This window comes from Manis pentadactyla, chromosome 3 (assembly GCF_030020395.1).
Source record: "Manis pentadactyla isolate mManPen7 chromosome 3, mManPen7.hap1, whole genome shotgun sequence".
Classification (NCBI taxonomy): domain Eukaryota; kingdom Metazoa; phylum Chordata; class Mammalia; order Pholidota; family Manidae; genus Manis; species Manis pentadactyla.
The window spans coordinates 54725720-54737580 of record NC_080021.1 but is presented as its reverse complement, the minus strand read 5'-3'; the positions used below and the strand labels follow the sequence as shown (position 1 = coordinate 54737580).

The 11861-nt window shown below is 37.9% G+C and overlaps 1 protein-coding gene across 14 annotated transcripts in view; it reads left to right on the top strand.

The window, feature by feature from the left end:
* Positions 1-315: 315 nt before the first annotated feature.
* The window catches only part of RALYL (RALY RNA binding protein like), a 772833-nt gene continuing 761287 nt past the window's right edge, over positions 316-11861 (top strand). For 3 of the 14 annotated variants that reach the window (XM_057497929.1, XM_057497922.1, XM_057497921.1), the window contains exon 1: positions 322-506. The gene's annotated coding sequence lies outside the window, so the exon portion shown is untranslated. Of the gene's footprint in view, positions 507-884; positions 997-1737; positions 1834-1933; positions 2129-2149; positions 2357-11861 lie in introns of those variants that run through there. The other 11 variants (XM_036919017.2, XM_057497926.1, XM_036919018.2 and 8 more) reach the window with 11 other exon arrangements.

The following is an 11861-nucleotide window of genomic DNA, read 5'->3' as shown; positions in this document are numbered from 1 at the left end:
AACGAGCTTGGAAGCACGCGCGCACACGCAAAACAAACAATGCCCGCTCCACGAACGTATAAATTACCTACACCCACGCCCCGACCCCGGGCTCGGCAGCCCAAAAAAAGAAACCTGGGACGGGGTTTCCTAAATGAGAGCTTTTGTTTTGTCTTTCAAACTGCAAACACCCCTCTCCGAGGATGGCACAAGCAGTGCTCTGCGTTCTGACGGCCATCCAGACCGACGGCGGTTCTCCCGTGACAACGCCCCCGGCCTGGCTGGGCCAGGTTCCCGGGCGCGGCGAGGGGGAAGCGCAGACCCGGGGGAGGGACAGCGGAGGCACTGGCGGCTCGGGAGGGGTGAGGAAAGCGAAAACGGGGGTGGGGTGCGGAATGCACGGCCAAAGCGACTTTAATAGTGAAACTTCGGGAGAGAAAGGGACAGGCTCTCTCCCCAGGTAACTAACTACCTTGGGATGAAAACCATGAATATAGACGGAAGTGGCAGGCAGCAGCAACTTTGAGGTGAGCGGCAAGTTGTTCGCCTCCTCTCAGGCGTTTGCTCCGCGCCCCCGAGCCGCGCGGCGGCGGCCGCACCAGCAGCAGGAAGCGCGGCCGCAGCGGCCCAGCCCCGCTCGGCTCCCCCTTTCGCCGGCGCCTGCCTGTCTTGCGTGTGCGTGTGCGTGTGCTCAGCCTCAGCGTGAGGGGCACCTGCTCGTCCGGGCTCACAGCGCAAGCAGCGTCGCCCGGAGCTGCCGCCGCCGCCGGTGCTGCCGCTCGCAGGCGCCGTGCTCCCTGTCGCCGCCGCCGCCTCGCCACCGGAGCTGGGCGCCGTGGGGCTCCCCCTCTCACAGCCTCGGTCCTTCCTCGCTGCCTGCGAGTCAGCCTGGCTCCGAGTCACGTGTCAGTGCCTGAGGCTGAGACTGGGAAAAAAACGCGCTTCATTCCTTCTTCCACCGCCATACTGTATTTTATACTAAATCTCATTTTTATTCCAACATTTTACTCCCGCTCGGTGAGTACCTTCTCAGTGGCATTCTTGTCCTATTCTTTTTTTTTGTCCTTTTTTTTTGTTTTTTGTTTTTGTTTTTCTTCTTTTTTTTTTCCACTTCTTGGTTATTGTTTATATTTGGGAAAGCTGGAGAGCATGATTTTGAGCCTTTTCCTGAATCCAAGTTTTTCTAGCATGCTGTGGTTCTGTAGACAAGGCGCTGTGTCTGGGAGTCCGCGGCAACCGTGCCCGCTGGGAGCGACACCCAAGTCCAGCAAAATATGCAACTGGTTTTATGGAAAAAGCGATGTGAAGTATGGTGCCTATTTTTTTTCCTTTGTAAAAATAAAAAGCATGTTTCTAACTCTTTTTTTGCATACTCTTTTTCTGATAAGATTTTTGTATAGGTGGGATTTTACGGCAGTGTTTACAAGTTTGTGGTTTTGTAATACTGGTACAAACCACTGAGCAAAGACATTAATTTTCTATTTTTTGGTGCCCTTTTTGGAAGCCGGTGAGAACAAATTCGTTTTTTTCCCTCCTGTTTTTGGTACCCGTTGATAACATGAAACTTTTCTTGCAGCTGGTTACTGGGATTATTTTTAAGCAAAATACTTTTTTCCTCCTTTAAATTAACTATGACTTTTGCACATTTGACTTTTTTTAAAAAACCAGATAATTTTATGATAGATATCCTGATATCTATATATTATCCCTTCTTCCTCCTCCTCCCCTCCCCGTAAATCAATTTTCAAATGATGGCAGTGGAAGGTTTTTCTGGAAAAAAAAAAAATGAAGTGCGGTTTGGTTTCCTTGTCAACGGAGGATGAAGTGAACAGCTGAGCAGCTCGCAGAGAGCAGGTACTTGGTCCCCTTGGAGGCGTTTCCCGGGTTTGCAATGGCAACACTGGTCCTGGCCAAGAAATCTTGTGTGTGTATGTGTGCGCGCGCGCGTCTCCGGGCAGTGTCCGAGCCCGCGGCGGGGAAAGCCGTGCCGGCAGCTAGGGAGAGCCAAAGTCCGTTGCCTGCCTCAGGATCGTTTCTAGATGTGCGCAAAATACAGTCAATCCCTCGGCTGCGCCCAGGTCGTCTCCGCGGCGGGCGGTGTCTGCGCCTCGGGCGGCGCCGGCCGGGGACGCGGTAGCCCGCGGGCCCTGTAAGTTCTCCGAGGGCCACTTGCTGAGCAGGAGGGGCGAGGGCCCAGGAGGCGGCGCGGGCCGGCGGGGGCGGCCCCTTGGAGCGCCCGGGAGACTGGGGGAGAAGTGGCATCTTCCCCAGGGCCTGGCTCCGGGCCAGACGGGCCGGGAGCTCGTGACATTTCCAGGTCCCCGAGAATGGCACCAGCCCCCGCACGCTCCGCTCCTGCTCCTCCTCTTTGCCTTGAGTAAGCAACGCAGTAGGTCTTTCCCAGCCTGTTTGCTGGTTCCGACGGGTTTTGTTTTCTTAGTGGTGCTGTCTTTGGATCGTTTCTTACGCTTTTGTATCGCTTTGGTTTTAAGCGCTTGCTGGCGTCTTTCAGATGGGGAAGTAGTTACTTGGTATGATGGTCAGTTGGGTTTTACGTTGAGGTCGAAACTGTTTGTATTAATGAGACTACACCCCTAAAGTACAGAACGGCCATTTATTTGAGTTTTAAAGGGACAGTGTTTTCCCTCTTTTCAACCACCTGATAGTGGCTCCAAAGGTTTTCATCTGAGAACTGGGTCCAGGGCGGCGGGTAGGGGTTGGATATGATGTGCTTGATTTCCGGTGTGTTGGAAGCATTACAGTACTCAGTGTTGAATGTACTCTATGGAGTTTATGATAATTTATGATTGTCCTGTTACACGTTTCCAGTATAATATAGTACTACATTTTTTTGGATGTACCAGTTGGTAATAAAAAGCCTTTTCTGTACTTAACACAGTGACAGAATCTGCTGAAAAACTTGCTGTCCAAATAAATTTCATTTCACACTTAAATCTGAAGATCTGGAGAGTAACTATTATTGAAATGATGTGCTTTTTGAAGCTTTGATTTTCTTCCTCTTTTTTTTTTGTCCCTAAATGAGGAGTTCCCTAAATTTGTTATGTGTATCTAACTTGGATTCAGTTAAAGTAAATATAAAGCAAATGAAATTACTTTTTAGTTCTCAGATTCAGTTTTTTCCTAGATTGTCTATGGACATAAAAACTAATTCCAACAAGCAAAAGGGCTCATAACAAACGGGTTAATAACATACACTATGGCCTTTTCAAGCAAATATTTCTCGAAGCCTGTAACCTCATATTGTGGAATGAAAAGTTTCATGTGCACATTTCTTTCTTTGTGGTGGGAGAGATAGGGGTGCAAATGGTTATCTGTAGAAGATTAAAATTTACTGTAATATCTAGAAGGCTATATGTTTATATATTTAGTCATAATGCAGTGTTACCTCAAAGGTCTTTGGAAGTTGCACTGTGAGTTATTTTTGTACTCAGGGTAGCTCTTTTGTTTTAGAAAGCCCTGTTGCATTTATGTAAGGAATATAGTTTATGTCCTGTCTGTGGACTATCACCCTTGATATGGTGAAGGGCATAGTTCTAAGTATTGACAGAAATATTATGTTATTAAGCTTAACGTTTTGATTTGTGTGAGTGTGTAGTGAACCCGTTACTAAACTGTAGTCTTTTATATGGTTAAACCACTAACAAAAACATGTAAAAAGCCACTTGCAACAATTCTTGTTTTTATCATTTTAATTATAATGTATATAATAAAAGTGCTCATTTACTTAAAAATGAAAGCTAACACACGTGTATAATACTTCTTTGCAGGTTGTATGAACTGTAAGTCAATTATTTCTTTTAAAAGAAAGATACAGAGTAAATGAGAAAGAAAATACTTGAGTAATCAAACCAGAATTTTCATTAAGAGGCCAGTTGCTGCCCTAAGGTGGAGGGGTGTTTTAATATTGGGGCAGAACTTGAGCTGCAGTGTGTGATGTTTCCAAGTGAAATTGAAAATATAAGTGGGCAGAAGAAGATGTTCATAGGATTTTAATTTGGGAATAAATATGTACTTGTGCTTTGAATCCTATAAATAAAGACCATGGTAAGAATCCTTAAGTCATCTTAGGTTTTCATTTATTTAATATCCATTGTTCATTATATTATGTACTTGTGTTAAATTTCTATTACATTCAAATTTTGAAATTTCCTCCTCTGTGAATCCTGTCTATAACTCTTTAAACTAGTCACTGTTCTTGTGTGTTTTGGCTTAAAATCTTAGAATGTAGTATCCTTGAGTTAGCACCACCTACTGGTTTCTCATGGAAAAATGATATAGTTATTTTCATTCAGCAAGCAATTTACCCACATTCTGATCAACTTAATTATGCCAATTACTTTCAACTGCTTACTGAGAAAACTTTTTGTTGTAGATTTTGCAGGAAGAGAGGGTTTGGGAGGTGAAGGTAGGGATTAAGGAAAAGAAGACACGTTAACATAATTACACTGGCTATTTGACTGGTAACTGACCTCCTCTATTTTATTATTTGAATTTAAACAAGGAAATTGTTCCAAAATTAAAATGACCTGTTAAACTTCCTATAACTTTTCTATGGAATGCTAAAATTTGGACATTAAAAAAAATCCTGGACTTCTAAATTAATTTTACAGTTTCTGTTCCAGTCTTGAACATCGTAGAGAAAAAAAACCTTAATGGTTCTGTCTTGAGCATATGGTCTGTCAATAATTTTTAAATGAAATTTTCATCATTAGATATGAGTATTTGATTATATTTTATATTTATCCTTAAATTATAAGCAAGAAAGTAGCACACTGAGTTTTTTCTTGGCATGCATGAAGCAGCCACACTGCTTCATGTTATACATAAGGGGGAAAAGTTTCAAACATATTTGTAAAGGCAGACATTTATATTCTCTACTGCAAAAGATACATTGCCTTTTTAAAAAAGATAGTTGGTTTATTTTCTCTAATTTTTATGAAAGGCTAGCTGTTAAAAGAGTGACTATGCAAACAAATGATGCCTTTAGAATATAAAAAATAATGAAACAGCAAAATAATGCACATGCATTTGATATACCAAAAATATTGTATTTTCCTAGTTAAAAGAATCATACACTATGTGAGTTTTTAAGTAACATAGGCATTTTTTAAAGCAGCTATTAAGAAGTGTGTGGAAAAACTTTATATCTGTTACATTCTTGAAAGCATTCCATTTGAGGAAGAATGTGGTCATGCTTTGTTTACTGTTTACTGGTATTGTAAGAAACTAATTATACAGTACATCAAATCACATCAAACTCTTCATTGGGAGAAGAGAAATGAAGTGGTTACTTACAATTGTTCGCATGATAAAAACAAAACTGAAGAAAATATTTTATTACAGTTCAATTAACTCTCCTCCCTAATGTTTGAAAACTTTATTTTTAAATGGTGACTAGCTGCACCTTTAAACAAATAGTTATTTCTTCACTTCTTTTATCACATTGCCATTGAAAAAATTCTATTTTGTGTATAAAAAACTGGGCTAAAGATGAATTTTATTCTCTGTTTATGGAACTCCAAAAATACAATTAAAAAGTTCCTCACTGATCTGAAGTTATTGTTATTATTTTCTTATGATTTGATTTTTATTGTTTGCTACTTCTAGTAACTTGCACAGATGTCTTTCAAATCCCATTTTCATAATTCATTTTATTTTTTAATAAATATTGCTTCCATAATTGACAGTGGCAACGTAAAATTTCAATTAGTGACAACATAAACAGTTAGTTTTACTCTACCATGATTTTGAGAACAATAATTTTTAAATAAAATTTAAGTAGTAAGTGATTTCTGATGTACTGAAAGCTTATTACACATTCAGCAAGTGTTATAGAAATATAATTCTTGTCATTACTCTTCTTTTTATTATTAAATTTTAAACTATGGAACACAATTTTAATAGTTTTGCTTATTCTCATAGCTTTTAGATTTTCAAGAAAATATTGAGGAATTTTGGTTGTTTGTTAGACATGCTAACTAGCAAAGTTACACTGTAGAAAATTGACTTTGTGGTTTTCTAATTCTCCCATAAATTTAAAGATTTTTGCTTGTTTTGCATTATCTTCTTTTTTTTCTGGGACTGAATTCTGAAAAGTATAGATGTGTCTATTTCTTTTTTCTATCCATTCCTAGCCACAGAGAGGGCAGTGAGAGAACATCAATTAGTTTTTAAGATAAATGTCTTACAGACTGTCCTTGGAGACTCCTCATCCCCCTAGTAGTTAAGACTGCAAGATTTATTTCTTGGGCCATGTATAGTCTAAATGGAGAAGAGAATTATAGTGGAGAATTATATATAATTCTGTATGTAGAATTAAACATGGGAACCCTTCCTGCTTTTCTGAAGGATGGAATGGGACACATCACTATGAACCCTCATACTGAAGAAAAACTAGAGATTTTATTTGCATAAATACATTTTGTAAAATTGCATCAAACTCATTACTTTTGTTTGCTTTGAATAATATAGGTATATGTTTTATCTAAACTTTAACAATTGAAAATTAATTGCATTCATATATAACCCATGTGTTTAGAGAAAATATATACATTTTGACAGCCATATGCTATATTGTAACAGGAGTAACATGTTTTGAATCAGTTAGGAAATTGTTGACAGGCTGGCACAGGGAAAGGCTATGTTTTCGTTAAGAGGGAAAGAAATGTAGGATTAACATTTATTGGTGTGTCAAATGAATGCCTTTCCATTTGTTTTTCCTTTCTGTGAGGAAGTCATATAATTATTTTTATACTTTTGAGGAAGCTGAGACTTGGAGATATATGTAACATGCTCAAAGCTGCACAGGTAGTAGAGAGATAAGGGACAAGAATGTCTGAATTGACCCCTCATATCATTCCTTCTATACAGGGGTATTCCAGTTCTGGGGAGGAAATCTACTTTGTTTTGTTTTATTTTACCTACTGTAAGATAACTGCTCTATATTTATTCTTGGTATATTATTTAAAATGACCATAGTTTGGCACATTTTCACAAGTGAGTGCTGGGGCCAGAAAATAACAGAAAATGGCACGCAGAGACTTTTACTGGTTCTAAAAGAACTTCCAAGTAACCATACCATCACACATCTCTCTAGGACTATAGGATTTTCTGAAGAGAGCCAATATATGGAAATTTGTGAGGGGCCACTGATACTCTGTGGTTAGGACAAAATAGATGGTTCTACATCTACAGTGGCTTTGCACAGGCCCTGGGGAAACCACTCAATGAGTATTTACTTACTAAGTACAAAATGTAATCTCTACTCTTGAAGTTTTCTCAGTTTGATGTGGAAAATTAGTCTTTTGCACAAGAAAAACTGAACAGGCGATTTTTTTATAACACAGCAAGTCTATAAATATAGGTGTCTCTTCTGTCTGCCAACATCTCACTGTCAACATCATCTCCACCTCAGAATTTCACTGTTACACATATTTGGATGTGACATTTTTCATGCTTATTTTATCTGTTTGTTAATAACATAAAACACATATAACTGTAAGATGTTATTTTAGTATGCTGCTTTTAATTGCCTCTTGAGATGTGCGAAAATCTCTCATTATTAGATTCCCTGAAACTTGAAAAAGTGAGTATTTTTCAACAAAGAATGGGAATTGTAAACCACAGGGGAGGCAGTGTGAATGAATATGATGAAATGGGTTTCAAAGACAATCGTAAATGTACAAGTAAAATAAAGTCAGTGATTTGGAGGCCAATGTATAGGAACTATTAAAAGATGTACTTGAGTTTTGGAATCTGGATAGCTTTAAAACTAGTGGTATAAAACAAAACAAGAGAAAACAGTTTCTAGAGGACAGCTTGATGTGGTTGGGTGTGGGAGAATGGTTTGGTTTTGGACATACTACTGATTTAAAGTTCTAACATTAACTCCTGGATTAAATGACCAATGGGCAATTGAAATTCAGGTTGAGCAGGGAAATTAACTGAAAGCTAGAAAGAGATATTACAAAATTTTCTACATTAAAACCTTAGGAAGGAATAACTGATCCAAGACAAAAATTTGGGAAACACCTGCATTTTTCTGAGTGGATATAGAAGGATCTGCTTAAAGACAGAACAAGAGAAAGAAGAGGATACTTATGGAAGCTTAGGAATGTGTGTCTGTAAAGAGAGAAGTGTTAACAGAGCTACTGCTGCATAGGCTTAAAGGAATGTGAAGGTTGAATAAATGGTCCTTGAATCTGTGACTTTTAAGAAGAAACTAAATGAATGAGACATTTTAGACCTGAACAAATGAAAAAGCATTCCATGATTCTGAATATAGTGTGACAGCATCATAAAGAGGTCAGTTCCCAAGATTGTATGTGTCACTTGCTTGTATGTGTGTGCATGTGTGTATGTTTGTGTGAATGTGCAAATAACATTATCTCAATAGGAAGACCAGTAAGAATCTCCAACTAAGTAAATTGATTTTAAATTATGTATAGAAAAATAAAAAGTAAGAATAGCGGGGGTACCTCTGAAAAAGAAGAGCAAAGAGGGAACCAAGCTATCAGATATTTAAATATAAATATATTTTAATAAAATAAATATATTTATTGACCCTGTCTTCTGAAAAGGATTGTGATGTCTCTCCAGGAGCAGTAAGCACATCTAGTGCACAAATTGTGGTTTCTAAATACCTTTCCCACTCAAGGGGATCAGAGCTCTTTAGAGAATTGGCTGGTTCTAAGTCTGGGCAGAAAAAGTACAAGATGAGCCTATGATATCTCACTGTGCTAGAAAGCAAGGAAATATCCAAAGACAAATAAGGTTTTATCAAACTTATTTGTAAGTTGTAGCTGTAAATGAGACCAGCTTGTAGAGCCTTCTAAATGCTAACTTTGGGTAAATTTGAAAATGAAGAATTGTTGGTTCCCAACTTTGGGAGTTTCCTGGGTGAAAGTCAAAACTGGCCCCCATACATGGAGGACAAGTGGAGCCAGAAGAAGAGGCATACCACTCCAGATTGGTAGATGGTAGGTTCAACTAGAAAGGGAACTCACATCCAGGGCTTATCTTGGGCAGACACAGGATGATTAGATCTCAGCACCTGTCCAGATGGTCTGAATGAAACATTTCTTTATCAAGGCTGCATCCTTGAAATGTCTCCTAGTATGGTAACAGTGGGCACACTATACATTCCAAGGACAGGGGAGTAGAATTGGAGCTGATAATTGCCCAGATCCAGCTTGCAGGTCAACTGGTGGTCATGTCCTCTGCATGAGGCCCTCCAACAAGAGTGACTATAACAGATTGTTAAACATTGAATGAAGTAAATCTATGAGTCCATAATGATACTCTAAATAAAAAATAGTAAAATAAGAAAACAATTCTGACAATAATTAAATTAAATAAAAAGCTTGCTTTTTAGGAGGAACTCTTCTCTAGTTGATGAGGGACAGGTCTTTATAGTAATGTATGTTGATAAATATAAGAAATGCTAAAATTAGTGACTCTAATGGGGTGTGTGTGGGGAACTTGATACTAGGGGGAGTCTAGTAACCATAATGTTATTCAAGTAATTGTACTTTAATGATATCAAAATAAAAAATAAAAAAATAAAGAAATGCTAAAATTAGAAAATTACTGTTTGGGACTCCCAAATGAAATAAGTGATTAAGGCAAGAATCATCAATAGGTGCTGAAACCATTAGCTAGAAGTATTTTAGGGATTAACACCATCATGGTGCTCAAGTATTACTCCTTAAATAATTGAGTGATCAAATCCAGCATCATTAATAGGCAACCTGACACCACAAACATCCTGATAGATACAGTGTGAAGTACACAGTGCCGTTTGTGAAATAGTGTTGCCAGAATGTTTAGGCGGAATCTAATAAAACCTGTTTAGACTTAACTTCTAGTTTACAGGAAAATAAAGGAAAAGAAGAACAGGTTAAACTTAACCATGAGGAACTAATAAGACAAATTCACAAGGTTTATAGTATTCTGCATTGAATATACCAGACATATGGCCTAGTCTCTTCAAAAGTCTTCACTGTTGTGGAGAGACTTTTCTGGAGTAGAAGAGATCTAAAACAACCAAATGGAGTTCTTGAAGCAAAAGATCAAATGTTGGTAGAATTGGAAAAATTTGCATATGGGCTAGGTAATGAGTGATATTAGGAGATGCATGCTGAATTATAGGGATAAATGCTGTGATGTCTGCAACCTGATTTCATATGAATCATCATAAAATTGTGTGTGTGTATGTGTGCAAAGCAAATTACCATTTGTTAATTTTTGAATGCAAGGAGAGGTTATGCAGATTTCATTGTATTATTTCAAATTATCTGTTTGAATTTTTTCACTAAAATTGTTGAAAAATCTTAGTTGTCATTGCGGAAAAATATGCATGTTAGGGTTAAATAGAAGCAGAAGTCACATTGCCCATGTTTAAGGTCAAAAGGAGTCTTAAAGACATGAAGACAAAAAGTAAATGAAATTTAATCTTAAATTGTGGAAATGAAATATTACTCAAGGAAGTAATATTATTGAATGAATATATATTTTGAAGGCAGATTAAAGAAAGTCTGAGTGCATATTTGATTTTCTCAGGATGGACTCTTCTAATAAGAAGAGATGGAGATTTAAGGGGAAGGAGGTCATCCAGTTCTAAGAAGGTTGCTATGATCAGTAGTAGCAGAAGAGTTTGGTCCCATCTTAGAGAAGAGGAAAGAAATTAAATTAGTTCATTAGTTAACTAAATCATTATTTAGCCCTGTAGTGGAAGATGGGGATTCAGTGGTAAGACTAATAAGGACCCAGCCTGCAGGGAGTTTGCCATCTAATGCTAATTTTAGTCTTCTCAGATAAGTGCAGGGTCACAGTGAGATGAACTGGTATAAGGATAGGAGTTAGGAGAATGTAGGCAAGATTATATAAGAGGTCTCTAAAAAGTTCTAGAGCTACAAGGATGAATTTAGCAAAATTAACAATTTGTCTTCTCTCTAGTCAACACAATTTCTTCCCTTTCTCTAACAATCCTTAATTGTAATCTGAATGGGTCAAGCAACAACTGAGGTTTACTAGATTAGATTAGCAAAGTATGCATAATACAAAACAAAGAGCTGGACTTTCTAGCAACAGTGAGTATATTGTAGAAAAGACTGTTGTAAATCTGGGTTGGGGCAGAGGGCAAGGGCAGCTCCAGATGCATAAACTAAGAACAGGTAAAATTTGAGAGCTTTAGGTCAGGTGAATACTGTACCAGCTCAGTATTTTTAGTAGAATGAGAGATATACAAGAATGGATGGTTTGGTCAGAGGAGAATATTATATTTCCAGATTTTGAAAGTGGAGAAAAGTTGGGATGAACAAATTTTAGAGTTTGGGAAAGCATGCAGTCAACTAAGGCAAATGCTGCTGATGTTAGGAAGTTAAAAGTATTGTGAAAAGAGGCTGAGTGTTACAGGTTAATTTAGAGAAAAGGGATTTTGTTAAATCTATAATTGGATGACAAGGAAAAATTTGGAAAGGAAAAGTTTAAAACTTGTGCTAAAAATATCAGTGACATCTGGAGGTTTATAGTCAGCTGATGCCATAAAGGAATTTTTAAAACTTTGTGACTTCTAGGATTGTAGTCCTTTCTTTTGGAGCATTTCATTATGAAGAGAGCTGTAGATAAGTAATCTGCATATTTATTTTGCTTGTGTCTGATTAGAACTTCAAGGTAATACAAAAATAACTTCAGTGGCACTACAACTACAAGTTGAGTTTTATAAGGAAGTCATTGATCAGAAGCAGGGAAACTAATATAGGATACTACAGTTACTTTCTAAATACAACAGTAAATGATTCTGATTTAAAATAAGGGTATAGAGTGTTTGTTTATATATTTTGTCATCTAGTTCACATATA